Source organism: Ailuropoda melanoleuca, chromosome 4, assembly GCF_002007445.2.
Source record: "Ailuropoda melanoleuca isolate Jingjing chromosome 4, ASM200744v2, whole genome shotgun sequence".
NCBI lineage: Eukaryota > Metazoa > Chordata > Mammalia > Carnivora > Ursidae > Ailuropoda > Ailuropoda melanoleuca.
Window position 1 is genome coordinate 1286906 of NC_048221.1, and position 12836 is coordinate 1299741.

General features: G+C 57.9%; 1 long non-coding RNA gene across 1 annotated transcript; it reads left to right on the forward strand.

The window, feature by feature from the left end:
* The first annotated feature begins 7421 nt into the window (after nucleotides 1-7421).
* LOC109490655 lies at nucleotides 7422-11482 on the forward strand. Its single transcript, XR_004624546.1, has 3 exons — nucleotides 7422-8373; nucleotides 8542-9540; nucleotides 10976-11482. It is a non-coding gene; the product is annotated as an uncharacterized LOC109490655 (long non-coding RNA).
* Nucleotides 11483-12836: the final 1354 nt, after the last annotated feature.

Here is a 12836-nt window from a genome sequence, read left to right on the forward strand (position 1 = left end):
ACAGGTGGTTCCTCTGTGGGCACCGGGCTGTAGGCGGGAAGACAGAGAGCTGGCCCCTACCTCTGGGGTCTTTCCAGCAGGTGCCCCCCTCGGCACTAGTGACAGAGGGGCAGGTCATTCTCTGTGGGGGCTGTCCTGGGCACTGCGGGGCGCTGAGCAGTATCCATGGCCCCCACCCACTCGATGCAGTAACACCCCCAGTCATGACAACCACAAATCCCCAGACATCACCCAGTGTCCCGGGGGGGGCCGGCTCACACCCAGATGAGACCCACTGCTTCTGCCAACCCAGTGAGCAGAGTCCTGTAATCCCTGCCCTGTGTGTGAGAAGGTGGGGACCATGAGGGGAGCACATATGAGTGTTGGGGGGCGTGGTGTGCGCAGGGCCCTTCCCCACAGGTGGGGGCCGTGTGTGATGTGCACACAGGTGCGGGCTTCTGCGCACAGCCTAGGGACCTGGTGTGTGTGTGTGTGTGTGTGTGTGTGTGTGTGTGTGTGTGTCCGTGGCTACATGGAGGGGTGCTCAGTTAGCCCACACGCATCCCCAGGCAGAACAGGTCAGAGACACCCCCCCCAGAGGTTCCTGAGCCCCCAGGTCTGGGCCCTGGGGCTGACCCCGGGACAGGTGTCTGTGGGTGCCTGGGTTACTCTGGCGAGGGACAGGCAGCCAGGCCCACCCCAGCCCGGCCTGCACTGGGCGATGGGGGCTGCCAGTGGGAATGGGGAAGTGGCGGGACCTCTGTGCCCAGCCTTGAGGCTCACAGGCCTGAGCCCTGTCCCACTACCAGCCAGCCACAGACCCAGCCAGCCAGTCTTCTTCCTCGAGGAAGGCCCTGTTTAGAGGCCAACCTCCTAGAGGTGCTGGGTGCCCAGCAGCCAGGGAGGGAGAGGGGGCTGAGGGGTATCTGCCAGCCACCCTGCCCACCTCTCCTTGGACCCCCAGGGGTCTCGTCTGCCTCTGACCAGCCTGCGGGTGGAAGGCAGTCTGCCAGGCAAGTGAGGCAGGAAGACTAGGTCCAGGCCCCCGCTCCTCACACCTGCCCAGCTCCTGGTGACTGTCGCTGGGGGGTGGGGGGGTGCAGTTCCAGCCAAGGCAAAAAAAGACAGAGAGAGCTGATGGGCAGGACAGGTAGGGCTCAGGACGAGGGTACTTTCCAACATCCCAAAGGATGCAGGAAAGGCAGCCAGACTAGGAGGGGGGCTCAGGATTGCCCTGGGGGACCAGGGGCCAGTTTGAGACTCCTGGAGCAGGAGGTCCTGGCCTGAGAGGAGGATAGGCAGGAATGAAGTGGCTGGGGCCAACCTCCTACATCAGGGGCCACCCGTTCCTGATTCCTGGGCCTTCCCCTCCCTGTCCTGTTCCTCCCCTCCCCTCCCCCGGCTGCTGGCTCCCTAGGGGCTCAGGAGGAGAAGGGATCTGACCTCCTTTCCTGCCCCAGTCATGGAGGGGGCTTGGAAACCTTAGATGCAAGGTGCAGGGACCCAGCTCTTTTCAAGAGTCTGTGCCCAGCCAGGCCCTGAGAAGCCTCTCACTTCTACAGAGTGACTCTCAGCCTGTGTCGTATGTGGGGTCTCCCCAAAACCCCAGAGGAGACACGGCGCGGGCCTGACCTCCCCCCTTAGGGCCCCTGCTTCCCCCTGCCTCCTTTGAGTCAGGAGGCAAGCTGGCTGTGATGGGTGGTGCCCCCTCTGGCCACCCCCTCTTTGGCCTGGCTAAGCGGCCAGAGCCCTGGGATCTGGGGGGCTTGGATGTGGAGCATTCACCTCCTAGGCAGTGTCTGGGGGAACCCGGGGAGCCCAGGGCTTCCGCAACCCAGCAGCTAGCGCTCCTAGATTTAGCCAATAAAACACAGAACACCAAGTTACATGTGAATCTCGGGTGGAAGACAACTCTCAGTGAATGCATACGTGTATCCCGGACGGTATTCAGTGTTCATCTGAAATTCAGCCCCACGGGAAGGGGGATGATGGTAAAGACCTTGCTCCCCCAACCTTAAAAACAAGTCACCGGTTTGGTGTGAGTGTGCGAGTGCGAGCGGATTTGGGTGTGTTTGTGTGTCTCTGCACGCTTAGAGAAGCACGGAGCCTGGGTCTGTGTAGGGCAGAGCCCGGGCGCGCACCTGCTGGTGTGTGCACACGCAGGACGGAGCAGCGGGGGCCCGTGCATGGGGCTGGGATGTCCACAGCACCCCCACAAGCCAGTGCCTTTGGGGTAAAGGCTGGGCCTCTCCCTCTTTCGTTCAGCACCAGGTCCCTGACTCAGAGGGGGACCCAGGGCTGCCTTAAAGCCCTGAGCTGGTATGGGAGGACCTGGGTCCCAGGGCAGCTTCCAAGGAGGGTCAGGGTGCTGGGATCGGGATTGGCACTTGGAGCAAGGATGGCTGTGGGTATAGGGGATGAGTGGGGTTGGCAGTCCCAGGCTGGCGCCCCCCTGCCAGCCTGTACCCTCCCCACATGATCCCACATGTCTGGCTCTCCATGGACAGGAACCCCAAGTCCCAGGAGCATCCCAGGGAGGCAAGGGTCACGAGCTGGGGCTTCTGGCCCTGGGGCCACACGGCAGGAACATCTGATGCAAGTGGCTGTAAGTGTCCCTTCCTGCTGACTGACTCACAGCCCGCTCCATTCCGGTGGCTCAGCAGTCCTGGGGATGGAGCCAGGGCCGTTGTCCTCCGTGGGGGTGGGGGGAGGGCAGGGAGAAGAGAAAGCAGGGGTGGGTGTGGCCAGGAGTTCTGGGCTGCCCTGCCTGCTTGGCTACGGGTGCCTCTGCAGCCATGGGGCCCCACACGTGTCCTGTCTCCCAGGAATCAGTCACTGGAGGTCCCCAAGGTGGGGGCAGGGGTGGGGCTGGGGGCTGGCAGGGCTGGCCCAGCAGATGGCCAAGGGCCACCATTCTGTCCCAGTGACCCAGGATGGGGCCCTTGGCCTGTCATCTTGTTTCCTCTCTGCCCGGTCGTCCAAGCCAGTGGACATGCAGGTGGCTCATGGGAAAGCCAGATCTCCCACTCCCAGCTGACCTGTCCAACAATAACCTGGGGCATCATGTACAAGAGCCCTGGGTTTTGAGGAGTGGGGGCTTTCAGGCACGTGTGCAAGTCCTACAAGGGGCAGGGCCATGGGAGCACAAAGAGGACAGGTGATGGGTTAGGGAGGGAAAAGGGGGCAGATGTAGGGGAGCCCTGTGCCCCACCAGGCCACACTACTCAGGTCACCTGCCCCAAACCCTCTTGCGGGTCCATGCCACAGTCATACAGCCATGGGGTCGGCAGACATCCTGTTCTAATGCCTGGAACCTGTGGTTATGAAATCTAGTGGCAGAAGGGACTTTGCATGAGATTAAGGGCCCTGAGGGGCGCCTGGGTGGCGAAGTCGTTAAGCGTTAAGCGTCTGCCTTTGGCTCAGGTCATAATCCCAGGGACCTAGGATGGAGCTGCATCAGGCTCCCTGCTCCGCTGGGAGCCTGCTTCTTCCTCTCCCACTCCCCCTGCTTGTGTTCCCTCTCTCGCGTTTCAGCCCGTGAGTCCTGTGTGGGATTCCCGACCTCCAGAAGTATCACGGAATAGATTTCTGTCCTTTTAAGGCCCTAAATCTGGTAATTCTTACAGCAGCCTTAGGAGGCTTACACAGGCACTGGCGCCTCGAGCTGCCATTTTGCAGACGAGCAGAGTGCGGCGGGTCCAGGCGGCCCGGAGCGGGCAACCCTGGCTGCTGGGACGGAGGACGGGAGAGGCCCGGAGCCTGTGGCCGGAAGCGGCTGCTGCAGGGACCCGGCGCCAGCCTCCAGGAATGCCCTCCCTAGGGCTGGATTTGCTAATGCTGCTAAAAGCTCCAGCGGATCCGCCGCGGGGCCTGCGACCCGGCGCCTCCGAACCCTCCCCGCCCTCGGCAGCCGGACGCCGGGGGCGCCCAGCCCGTTCCCACGCCGAGACCCCCGCCGGGCACGTCGTCCCCGGGGCCCCTCCCCCTCCTCGTTCGCACGGCGGGGCCTCGCCCTGGGGTGGCGGGCGGCAAGGGTGCCGGCGAGGGGACAGGCTGGACTACGGGGTCCCAGCCGCGCGCCCTGGGGACTCGCGGCCGCCGCGCCTGCGCCCTGGCTACCGCGCTGGGCCCCTCGGCCCCGAGGCGGGAGCGGTTGCCGGGCAACGCGTTTGCGTCACCGAACCTGGCGTAGGGCCCAGGTTCCCAGGTTGTGGAAGATGAAGCCCTGGAGCTGGGCCAATAGGATTCCAGAGACTGAGCGCGAGGGGCGTGGCCGAGGACCACACTCCAGCCAATGGGATTGTTGTCCTCAGGCCCACGCAAGGAGGGCCGCGCCCCTTTTAAACGGACCGCGCGCATCTCCCGGCGCCGGAGTCCGGGACCCAGGGCTCCGCCCAGAAGTGGGGGTGCGCGGGCCGGGGCCCCGGGTCTTCCTGAGCCTCAGTGTTCTCAGGTGCGCTGCTTCTCGGAAAGGGACCCCTGTATTTATGCGGCGCCACGGTGTGCGCCTCGACGCCAGCCCGCGCCCTCAGAAAGCCACGCCGCAGGTGGGGGCAGAACTTGTCCCCGGGCTTGGGTCCCCGCGCCCGCCCCTCTAACTCCGGGGCCAGGAGACAGCCTTTACCAGGACCCCGTCTCCACCTGTAGGGTCAGGGAGGTCGGTGCGCCTGGGCCTCAGGTCTCCGTGCTCAGGCAATATCGCCTCCGGCTCTCGGTCCGACGGCGGAAAGCGCAGGGCTGGTGGTGAAGATGTGGTCTCCTATGGGCTCTGAGGGCCAGTGTCCATGGCCACAACGTCCCTCCACCCTGGACTGGCCCTCCTTTCTCCTCTGAACGGGTCCAGGTCGATGAAAACACAAACAAGGGGCAAGAAGTGACATTGGCTGATCGTGGGTGCAGACAGCAGCAGAAAGTGATGCCCCAAACCACTGACTGCCTCCCGGGTTCCAAGCCTGGAGTGCCCCCGAGGGAGCCTGCAGGGGCTGGAGATATCTGAAGCCCCTGCCGAGGCTGCCCCCAAAGAAGAGGACCGGCATCTGGAGGGGTGGCAGGACCTAGAGATTTGGGGAGGTGGGGGACAATTAGCAGGGCAGGGGCCCCGGGCCAGGTCAGGCTTCGGGATGTGGACCCAGCTTCCCCTGTGGCCTTCCTTCCTGTCCCTCCATCACCCCCCACCCCAGCCTCTTAGGACACCACTCCCTGGGGTGTCCTGCTGTGATTCTGTTCCCTGGCCATGTAGGATGCTAGCTTTACGGGAAACCCGGTGGGGGCATCTGAAAACTCTCAGTTCAAGTTCTGAAACTTTTCTCTAGTCTGCAACTAGTTCAAAATGAAGTAAAATGAAAGGAAGCACACACTGAACCTGGGTGGCTCAGTCGGTTGATCGTCTGCCTTCGGCCCAGGTCATGATCCTGGGGTTCTGGGATCGAGCCCCGCATCGGGCTCCCTGCTCAGCAGAGCCTGCTTCTCCCTCTCCCTCTGCTGCTCCCCGTTTGTGCTCTCTCTCTCGCACGTTAGCTCTCTGTGAAATAAGTACATAAAATATTTTAAAAATTATTAGAGCAAGCACACCACTATTAAGTAATTTCTTTTTAAAAATATATTTACATATTTTTAAAAGATTTATTTGAGAGAGTGTAGGGGGAGGGGCAACGGCAGAGAGAGAGAGAGAGAGAGAGAGAATGTCAAGAAGACTACACTGAGCGTGGAGCCCCACGTGGGGTTCGATTCACCACCCTGAGATCACAACCTGAGCCAAAACCAAGCGTCAGATGCCCTTCCAGCTGCACCACCCAGGCACCCCAATTGTTAATTTCTACACATCGCTGTCCACCCCCCTTGCTGACCCATAAAAGATGACCTGCAGGGGCGGCGTGGCCCTCCAAGGCACACAGCTGGACGTGTATCTGAGGTGCTCTCCACCTTCCTTCCCTGCTCCTGGACTGACTGTGGCCAGCAGTGGGGGGCGGGGGCGGGGGCACCTGGCCCATCGAGGCCCTTCCCGTCCCCTGTCCTTGGTCTCCACACTCCCCCAGGGTCCCCAGCCAGTGGGAAGGTCACCCACACGCCCAGGACTCTTTAGGGTTGGCGGAGGGACGCTAGGGTGGGCTCTCTGTCCCCCGGGGACCAGCGTGTGCTGCTAACAGTTGTGACAGTGGAGGGAGGGGCCAGGCGCCTGTGGAAGCTGGAAAAGCCCAGAAATGATTCTTCCTGGAGTGTCTGGAAGGAAGCAGCCCCGCCCATGCCTGGAGACCTGAGTGGGTCTTCTCACCCCCGGATGTGTGGTTCTAAGCCACCGAGTTTTGGGGTATGTTATAGCATCCCCAGGAGACCACGACGCCCTCCCCCCAGGCCGATCCCGGGGATGAGGGTGCACCAGCCTTCTGCTGGCGCTCCGACACTCGGGCGTGACTCCCTGGCCGCCCTGCGGGAGCGGACTCACAGACGCGCACAGTCGTGTGCCGGAGGGTGGGGCGGGGTCCACCTGCTTGGGGCCCTTCCTCCGGGCCCCCCACCAGCATGCCTGCTCTTGCCTTGGTGGCTGCTGGCAGGAACTCATGGCTGTTCCCAGAGCTGAGCCAGAGAACAGGCAGGAAGTTCTGCTCACAGGCGGTGAGGAAAAGGGCCGGATGGCCAGGAAAGGCCAGAGGGGCCAACCGATGCGGGGGGACAGGGACCCTGGGCTCGGGGCCTCCTCCTGTGCCGTGACAGACCAAGGACTTGCTGTGGGCTCCCAGCCATCCTTGTGCCATCCTTCACGGAGGCCAGGATTAGGCCCAGGGCCTGGTGAGAGGAAAAACCGGCAACGTGGTAAGTCAGTGCTGGGGTCCTGAGGGGGGTGGGCAGGGTGACGGCCCGGCTCCATCTCCATGTCCCTGCGAAGTGCTGGAATGTGCCAGATGTCGCCAGTGTGAGATTCAGGTCAACCTGGCATCTGCCGGGAGCTCGGATGGACCTGGGGCCGGACAGCAGAGCCGGGGGGCCGGCCTCCCCCCGGTCTGCTCAGGACAGACAGAGCTGTTGCCCCACAGGCCTTCCTGGGAGCAGAACGCCCCTCCAGGGACGGGAGGCCCACAGCCGGGAGGGCAAAGTGGAGCAGCTGGGTTTGTTTTTCATCTGCTGTCTTTGGTTTGGAAAGAAGGGCAGACGGCTCCAGAAATATCTAGGAACGCACCCCCCTCCCCGGGGGGGACCAGCGGCGGCATCAGAGGTCAGCAGAGTGTAGTGTCAACAGTGGCTTCAAAACAGCAGACCTGCACAAAACTCCGCCCTCGGCTTGGGACAGGAACGGTGGCGACAGCCCCAAACTCGGACAATGGCACATGACGCGCTGCCCCGGGGACGGACCCCGAGCCCACGACACTCAGGGAGGGAACCAGACACAGAAGGCCCCACGGCGTGTGAGTCCACGTGTGTGACACGCCCAGAACAGGCTTGTCCACGGATGGGAAGGGGGCTCGCGGGGGCCGGGGGCTCAGGGGGGGAGTGATGGCTGATGGGGGCTTTTAGGGGGGTGAGAATGTTCGGGAACTAGGCTGAGGTGATGGTTGCACAATTTTGCAAATGTGCCAAATACCACAGAACTGTTCGCTTCGGGCGCGTGACGTGTAGCACGCCAGTGGTACCGGACGGACGGGGCTCAGCAGCTGCGAGAGCCAGCCCGTGGCCCTGTCAGCCTGGACGGGGCGCAGGTGCCAGCCAGGGCCGGCCACGCTTCCTGGCCACGGCAGGTCAGTGGCAGAGAGCTCTGTGCACAAACACAGAGCAGGAAGCCGGGGAGCATGTGAGAGTCTGCCACGCCGCAGATCGAGAGCTGAGCCGGGGACCGTGCTTTGAAAAATACCGGCAACAGGAAACAAGGCATTCTAGAAAACACCTCGCTCACAGGAGGCGCTGGGGGGAGCATGAAGTCAGCAGCAGCCCCCATGCTCTGCCGTGGCTGACCTCCGGAGCCAGGAACATCCCCTTACAGCCTTTGCACCTGGCAGCGGTTCTGTCCCAGGGGTCACGGGGCCATGTCTGGGGACGTCTGTGGTTGTCACAATGCGGTGCTCCTGGTGTCCAGTGGCTGGGGCCAGCGGGGCTGCTCAGCCCGCACGGTGTCTGAGACGCCCTCGAGAATGATCCAGCATGCTGGGGGGACAGACCCTGGTCTAGAGAGACTCTCGCCAGGTGGGTGCAGGAGGAAACATCTAGAATGTTCTAGGAGTACCGTCTCTACGGATGAACAGCTCCAAGCACCTTCACATCCTCAAAGGCCACCTGATCTGTGTTCCTGTCATGTGATGGAGCATGACCCAGCAGTCACACCGCGGGATTCAAGGGCCTCACTTCCCCTTCGTGAGAGGAAGCTCGAGGGCTCTCAGGACCCCCCTCCTGGTGGTCGTGCCCTTGGTCGGTCCCCTTCCCTCAGCGTGGGTGGGGCCCAGGGACTGGCTTCTGGCCAGCGGGTGGGGTCCGCATGCTTGTCCAGCCCACGGTGGCCCTGGCTGGCTCTGCTGACACACGTGGCTCTGCTGGGCAGCCAGCAGCACGCTGAAGCCCCCCGTCTCGTGACTGCAGGGAGCCAGATCCTGCCACCACGCACGGAAGGCTGAAAGCGGCTCGGGGGAGACGCCGGCCCCGCAGACACCTTGCCAGCAGCCTGAGCGGGGACCCAGCGAAGCAGGGCCTGACTCCGACCCCTGGGAACCGTGAGACAGCAGACGCGTGCCGCCGCAGGGGTTTTGTTTTGGTGACTTGTTACGCAGCAGGAGCTGACGGACACGGCTACCTCGTTCTCAGCAACAAACGCTAACGGGGCAGCTCGGGGAGCTGTGTGTGTGTGAGCTCTCCTTCACGCAGTGCCGGCTGAGCTTCAGACTGTGACCCCCCCTCCCCCGCTCCCCAAGGGCTCTTCCCTGCACCTCCAGGCTGTCCCCCGGCTCCGGAGGCGTTCAGCAGAAGGCGCTGTATGCTCCAGCGGCTGAGACTTTAACGTTTGGCTCATCTTTTCTGCTTTTACTGCTGTGGTGGAGCCCTGACAGGTATTTTCTGGTTCTTATCTATTTTATTTATTTTAGTTTTAAAGATTTTATTTATTTATTAGAGAGAGAGAGCGCACAAGCGGGGAGCAGCAGGCAGAGGGAGAAGCAGGCTCCCCGCTGAGCAGGGAGCCCGACGTGGGGCTCGATCCCAGGACCCTGAGATTAGGACCTGAGCCGAACACAGACGCTTCACCGACGGAGCCCCCCAGGCGCCCCTGCTTTTATGTTTTAAATTCACCAACAAGGAGTGAGTCTGAGGAACCGGAGGCCCCCACCCTCGACCCCGTTAAAAGCAGAACGCCAGGCCTGTGCTCCCTCCCTCCCCACGGTGTGTGAACTCGGCGTGCCGTGGACTTTCCAGGTCCTGTGGGGAATGCATCTGTTTTGCAGGGTTTCCTGATGGTTGTTGCTGAACAGCGTCTTGTGATGATAAGAACCGTCAGGACCCGTCCAGCCACGACGTTGGCTATGGGCGGGCTGAGAGCAGCACGGCACGCACCATTCTGGTTAGAGGCGGCAGCGTGTACAATTTTTGGTATGGTTTCATGGCTTTTTTTTGAATTTGATATTTTTCATATAGTTGAATATATAATCAGTTCAAAAAGGAAATCAATTTTCACAAATGTTTATTTATGGTAGCCTGGCCAAAAAAGAGGCTGTTGGCTGTCAGGTAAGAAGTTGAAAAACTAGCCAGTAAATAAGCTTTAGTAAATTATACATATGTAAAATGTTATTTTAATTCTATTAAATTAGCATGTTAATTTATAAAGGAATTACATGATTTAAATTAATAAATTGTGCTTTTATAGTTTATATATTTATATATTAATATATCAATATATTAATACTTTCTTAGCCTGCAAGAAAATTAACTTTAAATGCTTATGAAATCATTTTATCATGTTTTCCTTAACTTTCTATTTCATTTACTATATTTCAGTACATAAAAGTTTCCTAATATATTTTCCCTATAGATATTTTATCAGAAAACTTGATCAAAGTAAGTACACAGTTGACCATTGAATGACACAGGGTCAACCTGTGTGGGTCTGTTTATAAGCAGATTTTTTACGGCACAGGACTGTTAGTGTATTTTCTCTTCCTCGTGATTTTCTTAGTAACATTTTCTTTTTTTTTTCTTTTTCTTTTTTAAAGATTTTATTTATTTATTTGACAGAGATAGAGACAGCCAGAGAGAGAGGGAACACAAGCAGGGGGAGTGGGAGAGGAAGAAGCAGGCTCATAGCGGAGGAGCCTGATGTGGGGCTCGATCCCACAACGCCGGGATCACGCCCCGAGCCGAAGGCAGATGCCTAACCGCTGTGCCACCCAGGCGCCCCCTTAGTAACATTTTCTTTCTTTCTTTCTTTTTTTTAATCCAGTTTCTCCCCAGAGGTTTCTTTTTTTCTTTCTTTTCTTTTTTTTTTTTGGATTTTATTTATTTATTTGAGAGAGAGAGAGAGACAGCGAGAGAGGGAACACAGCAGGGGAGTGGGAGGAAGATGCAGGCTCCCAGCAGAGGAGCCCGACGTGGGGCTTGATCCTAGAACCTTGGGATCACGCCCTGAGCCGAAGGCAGACGCTTAACGATTGAGCCACCCAGGCCCCCCAAGCCACCCAGGCGCCCCTCTTAGTAACATTTTCTTTCCCTAGCTTGTTGTGCAAACAGCGTATAGAATTCCTAGAACACACACCATACGAATTAATCCACGGTTAGCGTGATCGCTAAGGCTTCTGGTCATCGATGGGCTATCAGGAGTCAGGTTTTGGGGAAGTCAACAGTTACATGTGGGTGTTCAGTGTGTGTGGGTTCGCTGCCCCGAACCACCAGTGTGAATCAAGGGTCAGCTGCACGGTCTTACCTGTGTTAATTTTGCGATTCTTGCTTTCTCGTGCTTTTTGCTTTGATAAAACTTTGCCTGACCTGCTTTGACTGTTCATGTGCGTGTCTCTCTCTTTTTTAATCACAGCGTTATTTGGATAGAAATCACACACTGTTACGCTGGAAGTGCACAGCTCGGGGCTGTACGTTCAGAGCTGTGCAAGCATCACCGCTGCCTTTGTTTGAAACGAAGAAAGTGTGAAGGCTTTGGTTTGACACCTCTGTGAGGTTCTCGTGTTTTAACCGGAGAGTCAGCCTGTATCTCCACTCCAGGTGGGGGCCCACTTTTTCTGTAAAAGCCTGGACTGTCTCTTTTTAGCTCTCTGGGGCTAGGGGTCTCTTTCTAGCTGCTCCGCTCTGCCACTGTAGTGAAAGAGTGCCCCAGATCCCAGGCAGATGAATGAGCAGAGCTGTGTGCCAATAAAGCTTTATTTATAAGCTCCATTTAGCCACTGATCCATGACCCGTGTGTTTAATTTCCGGGACCTAATCTTGTGTTATGCTTTAAAATAGTCATCCCTGGGGCGCCTGGGTGGCTCAGTTGAGCATCCGGCTCTTGATTTCAGCTCAGGTCATGACCTCAGGGTTGTGGGATCGAGCCCCGAGTCTGGCTCCGCGTTCAGCAGGGAGTCTGCTTGGGATTCTCCCTCTCCCTCTCCCCCTGCTCATGCTCTCCCTCAAAAATAAATAAAACCTTCAAAATAAAAACCGTATTTTTGTAGTGCTTTATCTCACACCATACATGGAGATTAAACTCAAATTTATCTAGTGTTTAATATATAAAAAAAAAGGGGGGCGGCGCCTGGGTGGCTCAGTCGTTAAGCGTCTGCCTTCGGCTCAGGGCGTGATCCCAGAGTCCTGGGATCGAGCCCCGCATCAGGCATCTCCGCTGGGAGCCTGCTTCTCCCTCTGCCACTCCCCTGCTTGTGTCTGCTCTCTCTTTGTGTCAAATAAATGGGTAAAATCTTTAAAAACTATATTAAAAGAAAAAGAAGAAAACTATATAGAGAAGGGGAAGAAAACAGTGGTGAATATTTACATAAAGGCTTCCCCAGCCCAAGTTTGTAAGCTTGTCACCAAGCGTAGAAAACATCAGGGAAAAGAATGACCTAAAATGTGAAAGCTCCAAAAAAGAAAAAAAAAAAGTATGTTGAAATGATCATAAACAATGTTAAAGATAAATGAGAAACCAGGAGAAATTTGTGTAACCTATGACAAATTATGTATAAAAAAGCTTTTATAAACAAGTATATTAAAAGGCGTATTTATGAACCAATAAGAAAAGACCACTTCCCAATGGAAAAATGGACAAAGGATATAAATTGGCAATATAAATGGTCACGTGCATTGAGGATGTTTTCCTACCAAACTGGCACATGACACATGGTCTACCACCCAGCGCCGGGAGGGGGATGTAAGGAAATGGGATCCATGAAAGCTCTGATGGAAGAGTAAATTGGTGCCCCTTCCCTGCAGGGTACGCCACAACTCACCACAATGTCCCACGATGTAACGCCCTCTGACACAGACACCAGCCCTGGCATTTTACCTACATCCATCATCAGGGATTTTGTAGAGACTTGACGAGAGGAGAATTTATTGTCACCGATAAGTACTGCCCACGACCAGGAGGGATGTGTCCCATGCTGGCCCCCCGCACGGTGCAGGACTCTGCCGGGAGACGCGTGTGCGCGCTCGTCCGCACCCCCCGGCCTCCCGCAGGGCCCACTGCCCCGCGTCAGCCCAGGCCTGCCCCACATGCCGCCCCACGCTGCTTCTCCACCGGGGGGCCAAGAGAGAACCAGCACCATGATCCAAGACTTAGCCGTCGGTTTTTATGAACCGGGGAGGATTGGAACCATCCCCACCTCGCTTTGCTTCCGACCAGGGGTTGCTGAGAAGCAGCAAGGTCTGGACCGCCACTGACCAGGGCTCCTGTGACTGAGCAG